Here is a 22,321-nt window from a genome sequence, read left to right as displayed (position 1 = left end):
CAGCCCCGTTGGTCTCCGCTTCCCAGACCGCCAAACTTTGCCGTCTTTGTCACTTTCTTGGAGGATATCCATGCGCTGAGCTGCACACCAGCCCCATCCCCGGGGTCCCTGGTCCCTCAGACCACCCTCCCCACCACCACCAGGCAGCCTCTGTATGCCTCACCTGCTTCCAATCTCGTGGGCAGATGCAGGTGACCAGTGGCTGCCAAGGCGAGGACGTGCACTTTTATGGGCTTTGGGGAAGGCGGGGCACCGGGAACCCGAGGAGGGGCTTCACCGGCCGGCCAATGGGACTCCGTCTGGAATGCAGCTCCAAAGATTACCTCATAGGCTGTGGTCTCGGTTTCAGAATAAAAGTCTGGCATCTGCCCAAAAACTGGGTTGGGGTTTTCTGGAGTTGGGAGGGGGCACTCACTACGGTCCTCAAGGTCTCCCCACTACTCAGCCCAACCCCCTCCTAGGTCTCTCACATCCAGTTTGGCCCAAAAGCCCTGGATGGTACCTACATCTCCCCATCTCCAGCTTGTGCTATTGCTGGATCAGAAGAGAGAAAACTGGTAAACTGAGTTGGGGAAAAAACAGGGCAAGCTCAGAATATTTAAGTTCAGTTCCAGATAGGGAAACTGAGGTCTGTGGGAGTGGAGGGCTCAGAAGAGCCTGGGGCAGAAGTGGGTCTCAAGACTAGATCTTTTGATTCCTCAGTTCAAAACCCATCTCATAACTTCGTTTATTGTTTTACTTTACTGAGCAGGCTCTGAGTCAAAAACACAAATCCAGACTTTTCTCCTTCTGGCTAGGACTTTGGGCACAGTCGAACCTCTCTGTGCTTCAGTTTCCTTACCGGTGAAATGGGGATAATGGTAGTACCTTCTCAGAGCGTTGTGATGAGGAATTAGTGGTATGGTGTGGATGGATGTTAGAAATAACGCATGTGAGCCAAGACTAGGATAAGCAAGACACCTGCCTCAGGTGCACATTTAAGAAGGCACCAAAAAAAAAAAAAAAAAAAAAAACAAAACAAAAAAAAAAAAACCCCAACCCCTCCCACACCTCAGCAATCAAGGTAAATAATCTTCCAATGCAATGTTCTAAGAAATCAAAATTAATGTATGTAAAAAGTCAACAATGAATAATTTATCAATTTTTTAAAAATTTTAAACATTTATTTATTATTGAGAGACAGAGAGACATAGAGCATGAGCAGGGGAGGGGTAGAGAGAGGGGGAGACATAGAATCGGAAGCAGGCTCCAGGCTCTCAGCTGTCAGCACGGAGCCCGACGCGGGGCTCAAGCCCACCAACTGCGAGATCATGACCTGAGCCGAAGGCGGTCGCTTAACCAACTGAGTCCCCCGGGCGCCCCTATCAAATTTTTAAATAAAGATAGGATCCGCATTACTGGATTTTTCCTTTTGCCTCAGGGTCTAATGCGTGGCATGGCACCAGAAATAATGTATAAACATGGTAAGCTTTCTGATAATGTAGCTTAATCACCCAACTTTTTTGTAGTCGGCATGGGGTAGGGGTGCATACATGAATTCAGCAACCAAACTTGTCCTTAGGGAGAGTGACAACCTGAAAGTATAAGCATACTCAGATGCAGTCTGGTGACAACAGAGGGATCTGTGTCCCAGCTTGTGCTCTCCCCGGTATGAAAGTCCCCTAAAGGGGCTGCTCATTTTGTGGAATCTGAACTCACAAATGAGCTGTCTGCACATCACCTACGGAGCCAGGAGCATCAGATGAGGCACCTAGCATTTGTCAACAAAGATGCCCAAACCCAGAGTTAATTCCACTGATGCACCGGGGAAAAGTTCAGTCAAACCCATGGGAAGCGGGTGCAGAAACTATAATTCTGACACATAGTAGATACTCAACAAGTCCATTGTGAAGTGTGGACTCCACTGGGTGCGTCTGAAACACTCGAAACTGCTACATCTGTTTCCTTCTCAGAGGTCAGTTCTGGCCTCCCAGTTCCTAAGGAGCACCAGGGAGCATGCCACAGAAGGGACCAGAATAGATGGGAAGGCAGCCTGGAGATGGCTGCCTTGGTTATTTGTTTCTCTCTCTTTTCTTTTATTTTGGAAAAAAATTGTTTTTCCAACCCACAGGAAAGTTGCAAGAATCGTGCAATGAACTTCCATGTTATCTTTAAAAAAAATTTTTTTTAAAGTTTATTTATTTTTGAGAAAGACACAGAAACTGAGGCAGGCTCCAGGCTCTGAACCGTCTGGACAGAGCCCGACACAGGGCTCGAACCCGCACACCTAGAGATCATGACCTGAGCTGGTCGGACGCTTAACCAACTGAGCCCCCCAGGCGCCCCTCCGTATCATCTTTAACTAGATTCACCCAGGCATTGGTAACATTGTTGCCACATTTGCTTTATCTTTGTTTATTTCTCTATGTCTATCTTTGTATCTGTCCCAACCCTGTAGGTTTCAAACACAACTGCGCCTTCATTCCCAAATACTTCAGCATGCACCCCCTCCAAGATCAAAGACAGTCTCCTACGTAACCCGAATGTAATGATCACAACCGAGAAGTTAAAACTGTTACAACGCTACTGTCTAACCCCCGACCCACGTTCCTGCCTCACCGCTCTCCTGAGACTGCGTTTTAGGGCATTTCTTCCCAAGCTCGGATCCAAGTCAGGTTTGGGCACAGCGTTTCGTCGTCCTGTGTGTCCCATCTCTACCGCAGAGAGGAGGGTCACAAGATGATTCTTAGACCCTAGGATTCGCCTCTCAGTCCTGGGATCAGGCTTCCTCACTGTCCTCCCTGCGGGTGTCCACTCTACACCGTGTCTGGCCCCCCTTATTTACAACGAGAGTCTGTTTAGAGGACTTCTTAAGTCTCTTTCTCCTCCAACATTCTGGAAAGACATAGCCAGATGTACGCACCCCCAAGCCTACTTTATGAATTCATTCACGCTGCAAAAAATATATTTTTTTAATGCCTGCTATGTGCTATGTGGGAATCCAGCAGGGAACCAAGCTGATGTGATTTCTGTCTTCCATTTAGTGCAGAAGACAGATGATAAGCAAGCAAACAAATAAAGGAACAAAGTGACCTCACACAGCAATGACGGCTAGGAAGATAATAGATCAGGAAGGTTAGACAAGAATTTCTGTTGAGGGCCAGAAAGTAAATATTCTTGGCTTTGTAGGACAGCCAGTCTCTTGTGGCTACCCCACTGTGCTGTCGTAGCTCAAAGGCAGCCTCGGAGAATATGGAAATGAATGGGTGTCACTGTGTGCCAATAAAACTTTATTTATAAAAATGGCAGCAGTTTATTTGAGCCGAGGGCTGCAACTTGCTGGCTCCATGTCAAACCCTCTACATGCCAGGTATTCCTAAGGCCTTGGGGGCAACCCTATACTGCAGCTACAGTTGTCCCCACTTCACAGATGAGGAAAGTGAGACTCAGAGAGACTAGCCCAAGGCCACCTAGAAAGCAAGCAGCAAAGCTGGGATGTGAACACAGCCCTGTCTCTTGGCTCTAAAACTCATGCTCTTGACCATTCCCCACCCTATCATTTGGGGTCCTCCTTACGCCTCTAGGAGACGCCTTGACACCTAGGATTCTGAGATTCTCTTGCCAATTCTTCTAGGCTGCAGAGAAGATGTGATAAGCACTGGGTTTACGGACATGGCAGGAAGCTCAGACAGGGAAAGAGACCTGCCCAGAGAACGCAGTGAGACGGGGTTGGAGCTCGGATGGGGACCCTGGTCCACCACCTGCAAGGTCAAAGCTCTCGTCAGTCGTCCATTGTCTTCTCTGCCCCTTTCCAGATCCTTCATCCATGAGGAAGCTCATACATCATTCTCCTCCTGCACACACACACACCTTTTAAAAATCTTTTTCAGAGTTCTTTTTATGTTTTTTTTGTGTGGTAACATTCATGTGTTCAGATGTCCAGTTCTAGGCATTTCGGCAAATGCAAAATCATGTCTCCCGTGCCACAGTCGAGACGCAGAACAGCTTCACCACCCCCAAAAGTTCCCTCATGCCCCCTGTGTCGACTCTCCTCTCCCCACTCCCCTAATCCCTGGGAACCGTGGATCCGATCTCCATCAGTATAGTTTGTCTTTTCCAGAACGGCGTGTAAATGGAATTACGCGGTGTGCAGCTCTCTGTCTCTGGTTTCTTTCACTCAGCATAATGCACTGAACGCTCGCCCCTGTTGTTTGTGAGTATCAGGAATGAACTCCTGCCTGTTACCGAGTGGCATTCCATTATGTGAATGGACTTCGGTTTGTTTATCCACTCACCAGTGCAGGGACATTGGGTTCGGGAACATCTCTAGCTTTTGGAGATGATGAATAAAGGGGCTATAAACATTCGTGTACAGGAGTCTGTGTGGACAGTATGTTTTCATTTCTCTAGGGTAAATACTTAGGAGTGGGTTGGCTGGGTCGAAGAGTAAGGGTATGTTTGACTTTCTAAGAAACCGCCAAATGTATGTTTCAGAGTGGCCATATAACTTTGCGTTTCTGTAAACAGCAGACGAGGTGTCCCAATAGTTCCACATTTTCATAAGCACTGGGCATGGTCAGCTTTTTAGCCACCTAATAAGTGCTGTGTCTTCTCCCGTTTTGATGCATAAACTAGCATTCTATACGTACCTTGTAAAACGTGTTTTCTTTTTTTTTTTTTAAGTTTATTTATTTTGAGAGAGAGAGAGAGAGAGAGAGAGAGCAGGGGAGGGCCAGAGAGAGAGAGGAGAGAGCTAGAATCCCAAGCAGGCTCCCTGCTGGTAGCTCAGAGCCCGAGCTGGGGCTCCACCCCACGAATCGTGAGATCATGGCCCGAGCCCAAGTCGGACGCTCAACCAACTGAGCCACCCAGGTGCCCCCAAACCTGTTATCTTTCATGTACTAGTATATGTAGGAGAAAAAGACATAATCCTCAACAAAAGGTCTAATTGGAGAGGCAGACAGTCCCAGGCTATTACAACTCAGAATGAACAAAGCTGTGATGCAGGAACCCAGTGCAGTCACCTGCTCCGATCCAGGTTGAGGAAGGAGGGGGCGGGAATCACGGAGGGCTTCCTGGAGGAGGCTCCGCGGTCTAAATTGAGACCTAAGGCTGAGGAGGAGTGAGCTGGGCAAGGTTGCAGGGAAGCAACTTCCTGACACAAAGAACAGCATGTGCAAAGGCCAGGAGAAGATTCTGGACTTGGCACGCTGGGACCCAGGACCAATTGGTTGCGGAGTCCCTCCTCCTTCTCCTCCTTTCTGCCTGCCTTCGGGTCCGACGGATCCTTTTAAACAGAGGTGGCGACTTTCCCTTGCGAACACACTGGCACCTTAGGAGGCTCCATTCCGCCTTCCAGAATAATCCGAGCTGGCATTTTTAAATCACTTGCTGTGTCCGCACTAATTTGGGCTCTGCCCTTGCCATCTCGCTGGGGAGCTCAGCTTCATAGAGAGTCGCCTTTGTTCCACTTTCTCCCCTCTGGGTCCCCAGGGTCTGCAGCATTTGCCCATGTCCTAGGAGGAAGGCAGGTGTAGGTAGGCAGAAGTGAATGAATCGCTTTAGCAAATGTTCCCCATGGGACTCCAGTTCGGAACAGTATCTAATTATCTCCTGGGATAATAAAGCAGCAGCGAGTATTAATTAATAGCTCATCACGGTAGGAAAAAAGGTTTGAGAATAAGGTTTGGGGCTGATCCTTCCTCCCTGTCCTCTGCCTTGCACACACAGACACACACACACACACACACACACACACACACAGCCCCTTCCTCAGCCGTTACTATAGAGACCTCTTTCCTGCCACCCTCGTGAGCATTTACAAATCGAGACCTGCACAGATGGTGGCCTCAGCAGGCCTGTTGTTCTCTCTTCTAAGGACAATTTCTGGAGCCCCGAGGATTAAGGAAACAGGGCTACTCTGGACAACATCTGCCTGGGGCCCCGAAACCTGACCCGCAAGCCCTGGCAGGGGGAGATTCATGGAGGCATTTACCCAGAAGGACTGGAACACACAAACAGGACCACACACAGGTTGCCCTCCCCACCTGCGGCCGCCGGGGAATCCCTAATGAAGGTCTCGGTCGGGTCTCGGTCCGGTCGGTCCCCAAGCCCCTGAACAAGAGTCACACTTCAACGCTTCACCCTCTGCGAAAGGAAACAATCTCGCCGTGTGTGTCTGGAGTTGTTCCATAATATAAACTAGTGTTTCCTGAGCATCTGCTTTGGGCCAAACGCCGCGCACATTTTATGTATCACGAGTGCACACTGATGCCCTTTGTGTATAATAATCGTGATGATGTGGGGGCTCTTTTCTTTGTCATCAGCTATCGGCTAAGAGTTTTTCGAATGGATTTTTTTTTAAATTTATTTATTTCTGAGAGAGAGGGAGAGAGAGCGTGTGCACACACATGTGCGTGGGGGGAGGGGCAGGCAGCAAGCGAAAGAGAGAGAATCCCGAGCAGGCTCAGCGCGGTCAGCGCCGAGGCGGACGCGGGGCTCGAACCCACGAACCGTGAGATCACGACGGGAGCTAAAATTAAAGAGTCAGGGGCTCCTATGCTAAGGGCTTCATATATCGGGGAAGGGCAAGGATTGTTAGTAATTGAATGAAAGAATGAATGAATGATCTCATTTGCTCGTCGTACCCACCCTGGACCATATTAACTGCACCCCATTTTGCAGATGTGGAAACTGAGGCTCAGGGAGGTGGAGAGATTCTCACCAAGGACACGCGGCAACTAGGCGGTGGAGGAGGGCTCTGAAAGGAGGTCTTCCTGTTATGGCGCCCCCTACCCCTGGTCTTGACGAGGCCCGGAGAGGAAAGCAACTTTGTCCAGCCCCTGAAGCAGGTCAGGGATCCGGCCAGGACTAGAACCCCTCTCTCCTGTGCATTTTTCTTTGGCTCTCTCTTATTCCCTTGCAGCCTTAGCACCAAGCACAGTGGCCCACAAAAAAACCAGGTAGATATTTTCAGATGATGCTGTAAGTACCAGGTTCAGGCCTTCCAGAATCTTCTGGACTCCTTCTCAGGCGGTCACGTCCCTCCAGGAGGCCGGGACATGGAGTTTTGTCCCTCTTTGAAACACGCCAGGGAGACAAACACGAGTCGATTGCCGGATTGTGGTCACACCCAGAGGGGCAGGCTGGCTGGGCTGGATATTTCCCCCTACGCCATTCTGCTGTTCCCCGGAATGGTTCCCCTTGACATCTGCCAGTTTCCAAAATCAATTTTCTAGCTTTCCTGTTGGTTCTGTGACCTTCACAACGTCCTTCCAATAACCCCCTTTCCTGTTGAAGTAATAGCTCCAGTTACCATGTATTGAGCGCCGACCAAGTGTGGGCTCTCTCGACCTATCTCATCCTTACACCGGCCTCCAAGCTCTGTGCAATTCCCCATTTCCAGAGACAGAAGCAGGCCCAGGGAGGTTGAGACACCTGCCTGAGCTCACAGAGCAAAGAAGTGGGGAGAGCCGCCACTGGAAAACAGAACCCCCGCTTGCAGTCACATCCCGTGACAGGTGTCTGTGTCCTGAGTGGGAGCAGCCCCCAGCCTCTGAAAGGTGGCTCTCGGGCTGCAGAGTCAAGGAGGAAAGCCAAGTCCCCGCAGGCCTGGGTTCCACTCCACCCTGACTCCTGGAAGAACCTGGAAAGAATAGCAGGAACAAAGCGTCCTCCCTTCTGGGCTTTCTGAGATGCTTCAGGAACTGGTATGGACAAAATTTCCCCTACAACCCTCCCCCGCAACTGTCCTCCCTCTGACTCTCCCTCCTAGTGGCTGGGGAGGGGATGGGAACAGAATTCCCGGCAACCGCAGTGGCGGAGGGGAGCGTATCCCTAGAGGAGGCAGAGAATAAGATGTGCGAGTGTCAGGGAGGCCCCTTCGAGGAGGTGCCATCTGTGCAGAGAAGGGGAAAGGCGAGAAAGAGCCAATCAGCGGGAAGAGACGTCCAGGCCGAGGGAACAGCAGGTGCAACGGCCCGGAGGTGGGAGCGGGCGCTGCAGAAACTGAGAGCAGGCCAGGTGCACGGTCTTGTCCACTGAGAGCCTGGGCCACTTCCTGTGGCCAGTGATAGAGCTGGTTCTTGGAGCCTGCATTCTCCATCATGAGAATGAGGGCTCGGACCCACAGCGGGGCTCAGTCCACAGTAGGTGCTCAATTAATGCACGCTAATGAAAGAAAGGACGAAGAGAAGGGACCCAGAAGGGACAGAGGGATCAGCCAGTCCAGGAATCAAAAACTCACATGCCCGCAGGAGCCTTCCACACAAAGACTCCCACAACAAAAACACCCTGTGATGAACAGACTCGGTGGCAGCCAATTCAGCGTGAGGCCTCCTGCCCAACCCCTTTATTTTATCTACGAAAGCAAAACAAAACAAAAAACAAAACTGAATTCAGAGCGCTTAAAGGGCAGGTGGACGTTCTCACAGCTCATAATTAAGCTGGACCATGATGATAACTTGTCTACTGACTGCAAACCACATGCCTCACACACATACTCTCCATAAATACCCAAAACTCTCACGAATAAATACCGCGCCCCCCCCCCCCCCGTTTGCTATTTTAACTGACAAGAAATCAGAGGCTCAGAGAGGTTAAGGGATTCATCTAGAGTCACACAGCGGTAAGTGGCAGAGACTGGCTTGGAACCCCGTCTGCCCGGCGCTGAGTCTTGTATGGACGCTCCCTTCAAAAGTTAAACTTTCCGTATTTTTGTAGCAAAGGAAACAGACTCCAAGGACTGCAGAGGGTGTGTGTGTGTGTGTGTGTGTGTGTGTGTGTGTGTGATTTAGTACAGTCAAGAGTTCTGAGACCCCAAATCTTAAGAATCATACCCACCGAGCTGATTCACGCCTCCAAACCCAGTTTACCCCGCCTGGAGGAGGCTCGGGTTCCCCGCCCCCACTGCAAGCGCTCCGTCCTCCCCCCACCCCCGCCCACACCGGGTGTACACAGTAGGCGCTTAATAAGCGCTCCGACGGCGGCCACGGCGGCGGCTTCGAGAAGGCGCGACGGAGAGGGTCCCGCAGGTCCGCCCTCCGCGCCCAGCGACTCGGGGCCCGCCCAGCCCCCCGCCCCGGCCCCCGCGCCCCCGCGCCCCCGCGCCCCCGGCCCCGCGGAGCTCTCCCGCCGCAATTACGGTAATTAGCTCGGCGCTGCGCGCCCGGGAGGGAGGAGGCGGGAGGCGGACTTTGGCCCGGGCTGACCTGCTTCCGCGCGGGTCCCCGGATTGGTCGGCGCCGGGCACGTGACGCGCGGCGCGGACTTGTTGCTGGGCATCCCGGCGTTGCCGGGGCAACGCCCGCCGCGTGTCCTCTCCGCCGAGGGCCGCGGAGAAGTGGCTGCGCCGAGGGTCTCCAGACTCGGCGGGAGGCGAGGAGGTGGGGGGGGGGGGGGATCGGCAGAGCGAGGCTGGCTGCCTCCCTCCCCCCGCTCTCCCCGGGCCCCAGGCCTCCCCCCTCCCCCCTGCCCAGTCGCCCCAGGCCCCCACGGACATGACATGCACGTGGGTGGTCACATCCCGAGAACCAAGGGGCGCACGCGCAGCCACCACGCACGGGCCCCACTCCAGGGGCAGACACAACACAGACGCACAGAGCTTGCATTTAACAAGCAGTACTGACCCCCCCCCCCAACCGAGGTGTCACAGCATGTCCGACAGGGGGTGACGCTAGACAAGGTGGCAGGGACACAGTCCCTGTTCCCAATCCTTATCCTCGTCCCAGGAGCCCCTGCACCTGACCACCCCCGCGTGCGGGGCCCCAGCTAACCGCTTTCCCTGCGTTTCATCCTCATTACCCTCCTATACTGACCCCATTTTACAGATGAGGAAACTGAGGTTAAGACTAGGTCCAGCACCTAGCTGGGAGAAGGGGACTCCACCCGCAGGGATGTCTACGACAGCTCACGTCCTCACTGTATAAAACTTACTCTAATAATAACAATAGTAATAAATCTAGCTCTTGCCACCTAATATATTACCCCAAAATATACTGGCTTGAATTGTATTATCTCATGGCGTCTGTGATTCAGAAGTTCAGGTAGGGCTTAGCTGGGTGCTGTGCCTCACAGCCTTTCAGGCTGCACCACGTGAGACCTGAAGGTCTGAGCGGAGAAGGATCCACTTCCAAACTCGGTGTGTGTGGGGGGGGGGCGGTGTTAGCAGGACTCAGGTTTTGAAAGGCTGCTGGCGGGAGCCTGCCCTGAGGTCTTTGCCATGTGGGTGTCCCCAACACGGTGGGTTGCTTCAGTAAATTTTTAAAAACGTTTATTGATTTTCGAGAGCGAGAAAGACACAGAGCGTGAGCTGGGGAGGGGCAGAGAGAGGTGGGGGGGAGACACGGAATCCGAAGCAGGCTCCAGGCTCCGAGCTGTCAGCACAGAGCATGACCAGGGGCTCGAACTCACAAACTGTGGATCGTGACCTGAGCCGAAGTCAGATGCCCAACGGACTGAGCCCCCCGCCCCGGGCGCCCCGATTGCTTCATTAAACCGTCCAAGGCCAGGAGACAAGAGCCCTCGAGCAAGATAGAAGTCAGTTTCTTTTATTTTTTTTTATTTTTTTTTTTTATTTTTTTTTTTTAAATTTTTTTTTTTTTTCCAAGGTTTATTTATTTTTGGGACAGAGAGAGACAGAGCATGAACGGGGGAGGGGCAGAGAGAGAGGGAGACACAGAATCGGAAACAGGCTCCAGGCTCTGAGCCATCAGCCCAGAGCCCGACGCGGGGCTCGAACTCATGGACGGCGAGATCGTGACCTGGCTGAAGTCGGACGCCCAACCGACTGCGCCACCCAGGCGCCCCAGTTTCTTTTATAACCTAATCATTGAAACGTCAGCTCATTCCTTTGTGTGGGTTCATGTTGGTTACATGCATACGTGGATAAAGTGGCAAATAGAGAGAGAGCCACTAAGTTACAGTTGAGTATACATTTAAGTACATTCACAATGGAGGGTACCTGGGTGGCTCAGTCGGTTGGGCGTCGGACTCTTGATTTCAGCTCAGGTCATGATCCCAGGGTCGTGGGATCGAGCCCTGCGTCGGGCTCTGTGCTGAGCACGGAACCTGCTGAAGATTCTTTCTGTCTTTCCCTCTGCCCCTCCTGCTCCTTCCCTTTCAAAAGCACACACATACGTACATTCACAATGTTGTGCAGCCATCACCACTATTCCCAAGCATTTGCATCACCGCACACGGAACTCGTCAGGGGCCTCTTCCGCGTGGAACTGCACCGTGTTTGTCCTGTGGCGTCGGGCTTATTCTGCTCAGCATGTTTGCAAGGCTCATCCATGGTGGAGCGGAAGTCAGAGCTTTGACTCCTTTCCAAGGCTGGGTGACGTTCCCTCGCGAGTACCTAGTACCATTGGCTTGTTCAGCCGTTCCCGGACACTTGGGTTGTTCCTACCTTTGGGGTACTGTGCCGCGTGCTGCTGTGAACCCGGGAGAGCGAGTACCCGAGCATCCCATTGCCTTGACTATGTTTCCTTTGTTAGAAGCAAGTCCTTTGTAATGCACGAGACAGAGGCTTAGGGGAGAGGGGCTGCTTTAGGTTCCGGAGTGGTCAAGGGAGGGTTTTCTGAAGAAGGAAGAGACATTTAGGCTGAGATGATGAGCCAGAGATCTGGCAACTTGGTGGAAGGATAACCCAGGCGGGGACCCAACTCCTGGAGGCAGGAGGGAGCTTGCGCTTTGGGCCCCGGGGATGCCAAAGCGGCTGCGGGGCAGGAGGAAGCGGGCTGGAGGGCCTGGGGGTTCCCCGGGTGTCACCACGGCGGGTGGAGGCTCCCATCTGTCCGGATGTGTGCATGTTTTTGTGAGAAGTAAGGGAGACGATTCATTTTCAGAAATGCCCAAGAGGAGCTGTGCTGTGTAATTAACAACAGGGTTACAACCTAGTGGAGATGTGGGCGGACCCTCCCCCCAGGGCACGCCCAGACCCTGGAGGGCTGGTTCACTTCCTGGTTCCTCCCTGCCCTCCCTCCGCGTCTCAGGCTTGTTTTCACAGGGTTTGCAAGGAGCACGCGCCAAAGAAGCCAGCGGGGACTGTAAGAAAGTCTCTGGGTCAGCTCCGGAATTGTCCGTGTGTCCCAATCGGGCTACTTTTTGCCGTACGTGGACATAGGCGACTTCTGGGTAAGGCTGCACCCTCTGCGGTATTCAGCCAATGAGGAGCCAGGGGAGGGACCAGCACGCTGGGAGATAAATGGTCTGCTGCACACCTGCTCTTGCAAGAACGTTGGTCAAAACCTCCCCTCGCTGTCCGTGTCCCTCCTTTGATTGAGTCAGGGGGTTGATTTCTCACAGTTTTCCAACTGTTCTGGAAGCTGATACAGGTGCGGAGGAGGGGAGACGCGGATGCACTGTGTCTATTGTGGTGAAAACGGAACACGAAATTTGCCACCTTCATCATTTTAGGCGCGTAGCTCAGTAACGTTGAGTACGTTCACGCTGTTGCGACACAGAGCTCCAGAACTTGGTCAAGTTGCAGAGCTGGACCTGGGTCCCCATGAAGCAGGGACTCCCCGCCCCCAGCCCCAGCCCTGGCCCCCACCGTCTGCTCTCTGTCTCTGTGGACCGGGACTCCTCTAAGGACCCCCTGTGAGTGGGATCCTACAGAATTTGTCCTGTTGCGCCTGGCGTCTCTCGCCACGCACCGTGACCTCCGGGTTCATCCACGCGGTGGCAGGTGTCAGCATTTCCTTCCTTCTCAAAGCCAGACGCTCTCCCACCGTGCGCAGAGACCACATCTTGTTGGTCTGGTCTTTGATCGGTGCCTTGGTTTGCTCTACCTTTAGGGCCGCTATCCACAAGCCCCCACCTTCGGTTCCTTCGTGTTACACACCCACAGCTGGAATTGTGGGATCGCGCGATCATTTCATTTTTAACGTCTGAGGAAATGCCAAACAGCTCATACTATCTTCCACGGTGGCCGTTTTACATTCCCACCGACAGGGCACAAAGGGCTCCAGTTCCTCCGCATCCACACCCTCTCGTGCCGTTTCCTGCTCTTGTGGTTTATTTGGTTGGTTGTTGTTTTTATGTTTATCCTCATCGGCGTGAGAATTGGCTGCCTTTTGTATCAGAGTCTCGTGTGGTGAGTTTGAAAAGCTTGGAGGACAAGATGCAAATGAATACTGGGGGACAGCTTTGGCCATGGAAGGGGGGTTACAGGTTCACACCACAGGTTCGGGGTCATGGGGAGGGAAGGCCAAGAGGATTATGGGGTAAAAATTCAGAGAGGAAAGCCGGTGGGAGGGCTCCTTGAGGAGGTACGATATTGTGATTTTTTTTTTTTTTTTGGTGAGTTTGTTTACTTGTTTTGAGAGAGACAGAGAGAGTGTGAGCAGGGGAGGGGCAGAGAGAGAGAGGGAGAATCCCAAGCACAGAGCCCGATGTGGGGCTCGAACTCATGTAACCGTGAGATCCTGCCCGGAGCCAAAAGCAAGAGTCGGACGCTCAACCGCCTGAGCCACCCAGGTGCCCCGGGATATTGTGATTTTCAATGAGATGGATATAGATCTGGGTCTAGAGCGAGGTGCGTTTGGTCTTTCTCCCTGTTCCGGGCACCGCGCTGCTCAAGCCCTTGGAATTTCCTAAAGAATAAGAGTAATAAAGGTGACATGAGTGTCTTCACCCAATGACCGATGATTTAATCAATCATGCCTACATAATGACGTCTCCATATAAATTCCCTAAAGTCTGGGGTTTGGAGAGGTGGGTTGGTGAGCGCTCGGGGACGCTGGAGGGAGGGCGTGGCAGCTCTGGACCCTTCCCCGTGCCTCGCTCTGTGTGCCTCCTCCATCTGACTGTGGCTGAGTGTATCCTTTTATACGAAGCCAGTAGTCTCGTCAGTAAACGGTTTTTCTTGAACCTTGGGAGGTTTTCTTGAACCAGAGAGCTGGCAAATGATCCAACCCTCGGTGGGGGAGTCTTTGGAACCCCCGACCTATACACACAAGTGACAACCTGAATTTTTTTTTTTTTTTTTTTTGCTTATTTCTTTTTGAGAGAGAGAGAGTAGGGGAGGGGCAGAGAGAGAGGGAGACACAGAATCAGAAGCAGGCTCCAGGTTCTGAGCCATCAGCACAGAGCCCGATGCGGGGTTCGAACTCACGAACCCTGAGATCATGACCTGAGCTGAAGTCAGACCCTCAACCAACTGAGCCACCCAGGCGCCCCATATGATTCGTGATTTTACAGAACGACGGTGATTCGAGCCATCCACAATGAGATAAAACGCTCCGCGTCGACGCAGCTGAGGCCCGAGAGAGGCCAGCGAGTCTGATGTCACTTTCTAAGCATCTTTGAGCCTCGGGTCTCTGCTGGCACGGGGTTGAGATTCCCCAAGCTGTGCTCACACACTCCATTTGCTGCCCAGACAGGCCCCCCGGAGCACCGCCACCCCGGCTCATCTGCGGTGTCCCCGGTGGGTCCGGGAGAAGAGGGGCTCAGGTTTCTGCTCAGGGCAGCTGTCGGGAGGCCCCCGGGCAGGTGAAAAGCTTGGGAGTGAGGCTCCGGCAACGGAGATAGAACCTGATAATCCCGTGTTGCTCTCGTCCCTCACAGAGTGTCCCAGCTCACCTGTGACAGCCAGCTCGGGGACCCGGGACACAGGGAGCCTGTGCAGGGGGGGGGGGGGTGGGTCTGGAGACATTTCTGGGCTGCAAGGACCCTGGTCTGTGTCACCGGAAAGGAGTCAGAGCCGGGTCTCCGCACGCGTAACCCACCTTCAGCCCCGGACGGCCACACCCCGCCCCTGGCCACGGCATTCATCTCCGCTTCTCCAAAATAACCTGCCGTGTTGTCTTTCCATTATTCAGCGAGCACATGTTCCCTGCAGATAATTCAAAAGCCGGGGGAAAACAACAAAGAAAATAAAAGTCACCCACGACCACCCCACGGCAGGGAGTTGTTGCCAGAAGTTTCTAACATCCTCCCCCACTCGTCCCTAATATATCTGCTCTCCTTCGTGTGTTTACCAAAAAGGGAATCGTGCAGCACATTGCTTCCCTTCGTAGACGGAAAACATCTTCTCCTGCCTCAAAATTCTGTCCTCTGCTAGCTCTCCCGGTTCAGCTCTCCCGCAGCGTAAGTGACGTGCACCCCGTCATTGGACATCTAGGTTGTTCGCCGTTGGGGGGGGCGAAGCGACTTGGTAACCAGCTCTTTGTACAAGTTTGTGGAGGCAGAATTGTCCTGTCTGTAAATGTGCTCATTTAAAGCATTAAAAAAAAATTGCTTAAACATTGTTTTTAGCACGTTCATTTTTGAGAGCGAGAGGAGAGAGAGAGAGCAGGGGAGGGGCAGAGAGAGGGGGAGACACAGAATCGGAAGCAGGCTCCAGGCTCCGAGCTGTCAGCACAGAGCCCGACGCGGGGCTCGAACCCACGGACTGTGAGATCATGACCGGAGTCGAAGTCGGACACGCAACAGATCGAGCCACCCGGGTGTCCCTTAAGGGACAGCTTTCTTCCACCCACAGCGGCAGGGCAGTTGATAACTTCATTATTAACTCCAATGCAATTTGTGAATAAAGGCAAAGAGGGCCAGTGAGTTCACGCTTGATAGTCTGGAGCGAACCCTGACGCAGCCTTCTCTGGATGGACACAAACCTATGTTCGTGAATTTCACTTTTGCAAAAGAGGAGTTCGCTCTGTTCTTGACCGCAAACCCCCCCCCCCTTTAAAATGAGTAAGACGAGGGGCGCCTGGGTGGCGCAGTCGGTTAAGCGTCCAACTTCAGCCAGGTCACGATCTCGCGGTCCGTGAGTTCGAGCCCCGCGTCGGGCTCTGGGCTGATGGCTCAGAGCCTGGAGCCTGTTTCCGATTCTGTGTCTCCCTCTCTCTCTGCCCCTCCCCCGTTCATGCTCTGTCTCTCTCTGTCCCAAAAAAAATAAATAAACGTTGAAAAAAAATGTTAAAATGAGTAAGACGGGGGCACCTGGGGGGCTCGGTCGCTTAAGCGTCTGGCTTCGGCTCAGATCATGATGTCTGGTCTGTGAGTTCGAGCCCCGCGTCGGGCTCTGTCTCCGTCTCTCTCTCTCTCTCAAAAAAAGTAAACAAACATTAAACAATTCAAAAAGTAAAATAAAATGAGTAAAACCATCTCCATCCCCCTCTTTTTTGTGTTTGAATCACCCCCAACGCCTGGACCCATCTGACCCAGTTTTCCATTGGTGGCATGGCCCGATGGCTGGACATCTCTTCATTCATTTGTTCACTCGGCAAGTATTTATTAAGCACCTGCTGTGTGCCAGGCATCGTTCCAAACGAGCAGTGAACAAGGTAGACAGACATCCCTGTCCACGTGGGGTTTAGAATCGAGAGAGGGAGACGGACACTAGACCGGGAAGCGGCTGGGGAAACTGCCTCACACAGGCAGCTGGAGGAAAGTGTAGCGTGACGTCAGTGAGGACGTAACAGGTGACCAGGGCGGGCTTCCCCGAGGAGGCGATGTCCGAGCTGAGACCGGAGAATGCGTTGGCACAGCTAAGAGAAGCAGTCAGGAGAGCATTACTGGAGGGGGGCACAGCGTGTGCAAAGGCCCTGGGATGGATGCAAGCCCGTGTGGAGCAAAGCGAGTGACAAGGGTCCTGGTTGGAAATGTCACTGGAAGGACCCTGATTCTGATGCCAGCTGAGACCAAGCTGGGTGTGTGGGTGGGAGGGTGGGGGGGGGGTGGGACCGGGGTTGGAAACAGAGGAGGAGGCAAGGGGGCCTCGCAAGATTCTGGCCTCTGAAGCAGGACAGGTGGTGGTGAGGTTTGATGCGGGCAAGGTTTACAAGGTCTGGAGCAGGAGTTCAAGTTTGGATGCACTGAGGTATCTGTTAGTGGGGGGCGGGGGAGGGGGCACTGAGGAGGGGTCAGAGGTCAGGCGGGAAGTGGCCGAGAGGCCGGGCTAAAGGAGAAACTCGGTCTCACAAGTACCACAGAGGGACAGGCAGAGTGAGGAACGGGGGGCCTAATGGCCTGCGCACCTGCTTTGGGGTCTGGGAGAGCCACCCTTGGGTCCCCCCCACCCCCAGCCGCCAGCAGGATCCCTTCCTCCGACACCCGAACAAGCACAGAGCCTGGAGAGGGGGCTGCGAGGGCTCCACTCGCGGGCCTCGGTCCAGCTTTATTTCTCTTCCCTTCCAGAACTTTGAATACATTTCTCTACCTATTAAATTCAAAGCCAGAAAAACGTCCACCGAGGCGGCAAATGTGTTCTTCAAACACCGAGAGACAGAGAGAGAGAGAGAGAGAGAGAGAGAGAGAGAGATGGGGAGGGGAGGGGAGAGAGGCAGACAGCATCCTCCTGAAACCATGGTGACCAGTATGATTTGGGGGGGGGGGCGCTGATGACATTAATCATAATTCCCTGTGTGGATTTTTCCAGCATGGGTTATTGTATGCGCCAGGCCGCGTGCGTGCGTGTGTGCGTGTGTGCATCTGTGTAGGTGTCTGAACGCGTGTGTAACACTGCATGGATTGCAGGCATGTGGCTGCGCGTGCACGAGCGGCACACAGATCTCACTGCTCACGTGTGACTTTTACACGGATGTTCAAAGCTGGGTGTGGATGTGGGAGTCCCACGCGCGTCTGAGCGGCCCCGCACAAGCATGCGTGTGCTTCGCCGCGAGCCCCCGTGCATCCGGGGGCGTGACGGTGCACGTTGGCGTCTGCCCTCGAATCTGCTTGCGCGTGCGTGTGCACGCAGCGCTGTGGGAGCGACCCGCGGGCTTGCGTCACGCCTGAGCGGCCCCAGAAGTGTGTACCCACACGTGTCGCTGTGTGTGCACGAGGGGAGCTGGAAATAAAAACCTGGGAAGCGAAACCCCGTGGTCTAGTTGACAGTCTCCTACCAGAGTCGGTTCCCCGATTTAGAGGATGTGCTAGAGTTTTGCGAGATGTTACGATGGGGGAAGCTGGGGGCAGGGTACCAGGGACGGCTGTGCTATTTTTGCTGCTTCCTGTGGCGCCTATAATTATTTTAAAAAATCAAAGGTTAAAAGACTCTGGGGGTGAGCAACAGGAATTTCACACGTTTGTGTCTCCTCAAGACAAGCAGGAGAAAAAGGGGGGGGAATGGTAAGCAGCTAACCTGTGATTTTTTTTTTTAAAGTAGGATTTTCACCGAGAACACGGTCGGTGCCCCGAGTCTCCCAGGTGGAGGGTGGCCATCCAGGTGCTGTGCGTGTGTGTGTGTGTGTGTGTGTGTGTGTGTGTATGTGTGTGTGTGTCGGGGGCCGGGGGTGGGAGGTGTGGCGTGGGAGGCTTAGATCCTGCGACCCAGGCAGGTGCAGTGGTGTTATCAGGCATGTGGCCGTCTGGTGACCCAGGAGGACGTGGCGGGCCTGGGAACGCGTACAGAGTGAATGGTGAGTGCGTGGGACTTCCCAGGCGAAGGGGAGGAAATTTGATCAAGGCGGAGTTAAAAAGGCAGCGGCCTCAAATCCCTTGGGGCTCGGGGAGTGGGGGGCAGAGCAGCTAATCCCCTGGGTGTCAGTTGTCGGACCACCTGCCTCAATGGGGTTCGCCCCCCACCCCAGGGTCCCAAGCTTAAAGGGGGGCAGGGAGAGAGGCAGAGACACGGAGGTGCAGAGGGGAGGGGCAGGGAGGGAGAGAGACAGAGCCCAGGCAGAACAGAGAGAGACAGAGAGACAGGGACAGAGGGAGAGAGAAAGAGAGACGAGACAGAGAGAAGCTGTCCAAACATCTTCTTCCTCGACGAAGCCATCGTCTGCTTGCTTCAAAGGACCGATTAGTCCATTCCAGGGCATTCTCTTGGCCAGCCAGTAATGTATCAGTTACCTGTTGCTGTGTAACAAACCACCCCCAAAATGCAGAGGCTTAAACGACAACAATTTCTTATTTGTCATGATTCCGTGGCTTGGCCGGGGGACTCTTGCCTGGGCTCATTCGTGCGGCTGCAGTCAAAGGGCAGCTGAGCTGGGCTGGAAGGTCTCAGCTGGTCCCATCCACTGGTCTGGGGTCTTGTGTGGAGGTGGACGGGCTGGGACCTCTCTCCCTCTACTTGCCTCGCTGCTGGGGGCCGGAAGCCTAGAAACTACAGTTCCCAGAATCCCCTGCAGCTGAGCTCGGGAGGCCATTAAGTTCTAAGTAAGGGAGCATATAGTCATGCCATGCTCCATGCAGAGGCTGTGTTTCTGTTCTTCTTCTTTTTTTAATGTTTTATTTATTTATTTATTTATTTATTTATTTGTTTTATTTTTATTTTTTAAAAAATTTTTTTTTTCAACGTTTATTTATTTTTGGGACAGAGAGAGACAGAGCATGAACGAGGGAGGGAGACACAGAATCGGAAACAGGCTCCAGGCTCTGAGCCATCAGCCCAGAGCCCGACGCGGGGCTCGAACTCACGGACCGCGAGATCGTGACCTGGCTGAAGTCGGACGCTTAACCGACTGCGCCACCCAGGCGCCCCTGTTTTATGTATTTTTGAGAGAGACGGAGACAGAGTGTGAGCGGGGGAGGGGCCGAGAGAGAGAGGGAGACACAGAATCCGAAGCGGGCTCCAGGCTCCGAGCCATCAGCACAGAGCCCGACGTGGGGCTCGAACTCACGGACCGCGAGATCATGACCTGAGCAGAAGTCAGATGCTCAACCCACTGAGCCACCCAGGCGCCCCAACCCAGAGAATCTGAACCACCACAAGGTAAACTGAGTCCAGCAGGGACGGGGGCTGGGCCACACAGTGATGCCAGATGAAGCTCTTTTCCTGCCGGTGGCCGTGGAGGGGGGGGGGGGGAAGGTGTGGGAGGGAACGGTAGGCAATTTCTCTGAGTGCAGGATCGCTACTAAAATAGGGATAAAAAATGAGTCATTAGCGAGATTGACAGGCAGAGCTTTAAAATGTCGCTGGTCCGGGAAGAGCCAGCTATGAGAAAGGATGGAGAGATGTACAGACGTCAGGGGAGATCGTGGCACGGACAGTGCTTTTCTCCAAGCCCTCCACCTGGTGTCTGATGTTGCCAAGGTCACAGGCACAAAAATGACTCCTGTTGTGCTAGATGTAGACGTACCAACAGTTACACTACGTTACGTTGGACCAGGTCACGCAAGATCTCTGGTTGTGTCTGTGGTGGAGACAAGGAGATGTCAGAAACCCAGGGGTGTATCAGTTAGGGAAGGTTATACGCGGTAACAAACATCCCCCAGATCTCCGTGGCTCAAAAGTGACCCAAGATGCATCTCCTGCTTGCGTTCATCCCTCTGTCGGGGTTTGGCTGAGGATGTGTTGCATCCTCCTTCTACAGGCACCGGTTGGTGGAGCCACCGCCCCCTCTGACTTGCCGGTCACTGCCGCTGAAGAAAAGAGGCAACGTGACAAGTGGTAGCCTGGCTGCAGAAGTTTCCGTCCGGAGGGGGCACGTGTCACTTCAGCTCCCATTTAATTGGTCAAAGCAGCTCCCGTGGCTCCCACGGGGCTTCGGGGGGAGGAGAGAAGGGCAATTCCGCCTGGGAAAATGACCGGACATCTTTTTTGGGGACAGCGTCAATGGTTAACTTAGGGGATGGGGGAAGGGCAATGTTCGCCAGCAACGAAACTCACACCAGAAAAAAAGTACCCGAACATCGGCCAAGGCCAGCTACCTCTAATGCTCCTGGATGTCGGCAACCTTCTAGAATCTGATAGGGTTTAATTCGTGTGATCCTCAAAGCAATTCCATTTGACGGACGAGGAAACCGAGCACAGAGAGGTTAGGTATATTTTCCGAGGACCCACAGCTCTGAAGCAGCAGACGGGGAGATTTGATCCTAAGCAATGTGGCCCTAAACCGGGTGCATTTAAATGCTACAGCAGAACGCCTCAGACCCAGAGAAGCTTCCGGAAGACAAAAAGGGCCAAGAAATGTCGGCCGCAGTGACTGATTCAGGGATAGGCCGGTGATCCCCCCTGAGCCAATCGGATCCTTCACTGGGACTCTGGCTGGATCCCGTAGGGAAGAGTCTCTGCGTCCACCCGAGTTGCTAGGAGAGAAGGGTGTGGGTCTGGGGAGCTGGTGACTGCGTGGAGGGTTGCAAGATGGCGACGATCATGTTTGAACCCCTGGAGGCAGCCGTGTCTGAAGCCAGCTTAATCCTGGCTTCCCAGTCCACAAGCCGGCACGCCCGCCCCCCTTATTATATCTGTTTTTCAAGGCAGTTTGAGTTGAGTTGCTTTCCCTTGTAAGCAAAAGATCCCTACAGAGGGCCAGTGTCCTTGTGCAGATCCCCGGAGAACTGACTCGAGACGCTGATGCCCTGGAAAACGAGGGTGTCTCTACTATGTGACAGATGCCGGTGAGCCCGTGCCTCAGAGCAGGGAACTCGAGTCCAATTCAGCCTCCAACACGGACCCCACGACCCCCGCCTCCTGGTGTTTACAGCGGGGTAGGCTTCTCCCTCTCTGTGTCAGGCTGGGTCCCTGTGACCAATAGATGCGGTCACACAGAGGTGATGACTGTCGCTACCGAGATTAGGTTGTAAAAGACTGTGTTTTCTACCTCATTTGTTCCGCGCGTGAGCTTCTCTCTCTCTCATCTCCCCCTCCCACGGCCGCCTCCCTCTCTCTCTCTTGTCTCTCCCTCCTCCCTGGCTCCCGGCCGGTCCTGCTCTCGGACCAGCCTTGGTCTCTCCTGCTTTCCTTCCGCTCTCATCTCCCTCCCCCTCCTCCCTTGACCTCTGGTCTGTCTCCCATCTGTTTCCTCTGTCTCCCTCTGTCTCTCCGTCTCTCTATCTCTGCATCTCTCTTCCGCCTCGTCTCTGGCTCCCTGCCCCCACCTGACCCTGTGTGCATCTCTGGGGCTCTCGGTCCGGGTTCCCTGCCCCCTCCCCGCGCAGGCAGGCAGCCCAGTGGGCCTGGGACACCCCCTCCGTGGTTGCCAAGCTCTGGGGCTGGGAGGGGCCCAGAGCTCATTACCCAAGGTTGCCAGCCAGCCCCGGAAGCGGGCCACTTAAGCCCCTTGGAGCTGATGGCAGCCTGAGGCCACTTCTCCCCACCCGGAGCTGGGAGAGGGGAAGGGAGGAGGGAGAAGGAGAGAGGGGAGGGCGGGAGGAGGAGGGAGGGGGGATGATGGAGGGGGGCGTATCTCCATTGTCCTGGGAAAATGCCCTGGGGCGGTTGGCAGGGGCGAGGAGGCGGGGCCAGGCTCCAGGACCCGGGGCCCCCCTTGCACACACCCTCGCACACCTCGGAGAGCACCGCCCCCACATTGTCACTCGGTCCCCCGGAGCCACACATGCCCGCGGTCACCGGCGCCCCTCTGCTGCCCAGGCGGGTCTTGGGACATCCCACCGGGTCCCCGCAGCGGGTCCAGCCCCATCGGCTAATTTCTTTCCAGAGGAGCTGGGGATC

The 22,321-nt window shown here is 54.0% G+C and overlaps 1 long non-coding RNA gene across 1 annotated transcript; it reads left to right on the top strand.

Moving 5' to 3' along the window:
- The first annotated feature begins 2,103 nt into the window (after positions 1-2,103).
- LOC123605148 lies at positions 2,104-21,667 on the top strand. Its single transcript, XR_006715598.1, has 3 exons — positions 2,104-2,114; positions 3,174-3,176; positions 19,622-21,667. It is a non-coding gene; the product is annotated as an uncharacterized LOC123605148 (long non-coding RNA).
- The last annotated feature ends 654 nt before the right edge of the window (positions 21,668-22,321 follow it).

Source organism: Leopardus geoffroyi, chromosome A2, assembly GCF_018350155.1.
Source record: "Leopardus geoffroyi isolate Oge1 chromosome A2, O.geoffroyi_Oge1_pat1.0, whole genome shotgun sequence".
NCBI lineage: Eukaryota > Metazoa > Chordata > Mammalia > Carnivora > Felidae > Leopardus > Leopardus geoffroyi.
The sequence above is the reverse complement of the archived record's forward strand: the minus strand, read 5'-3'. Positions and strand labels throughout refer to the sequence as shown.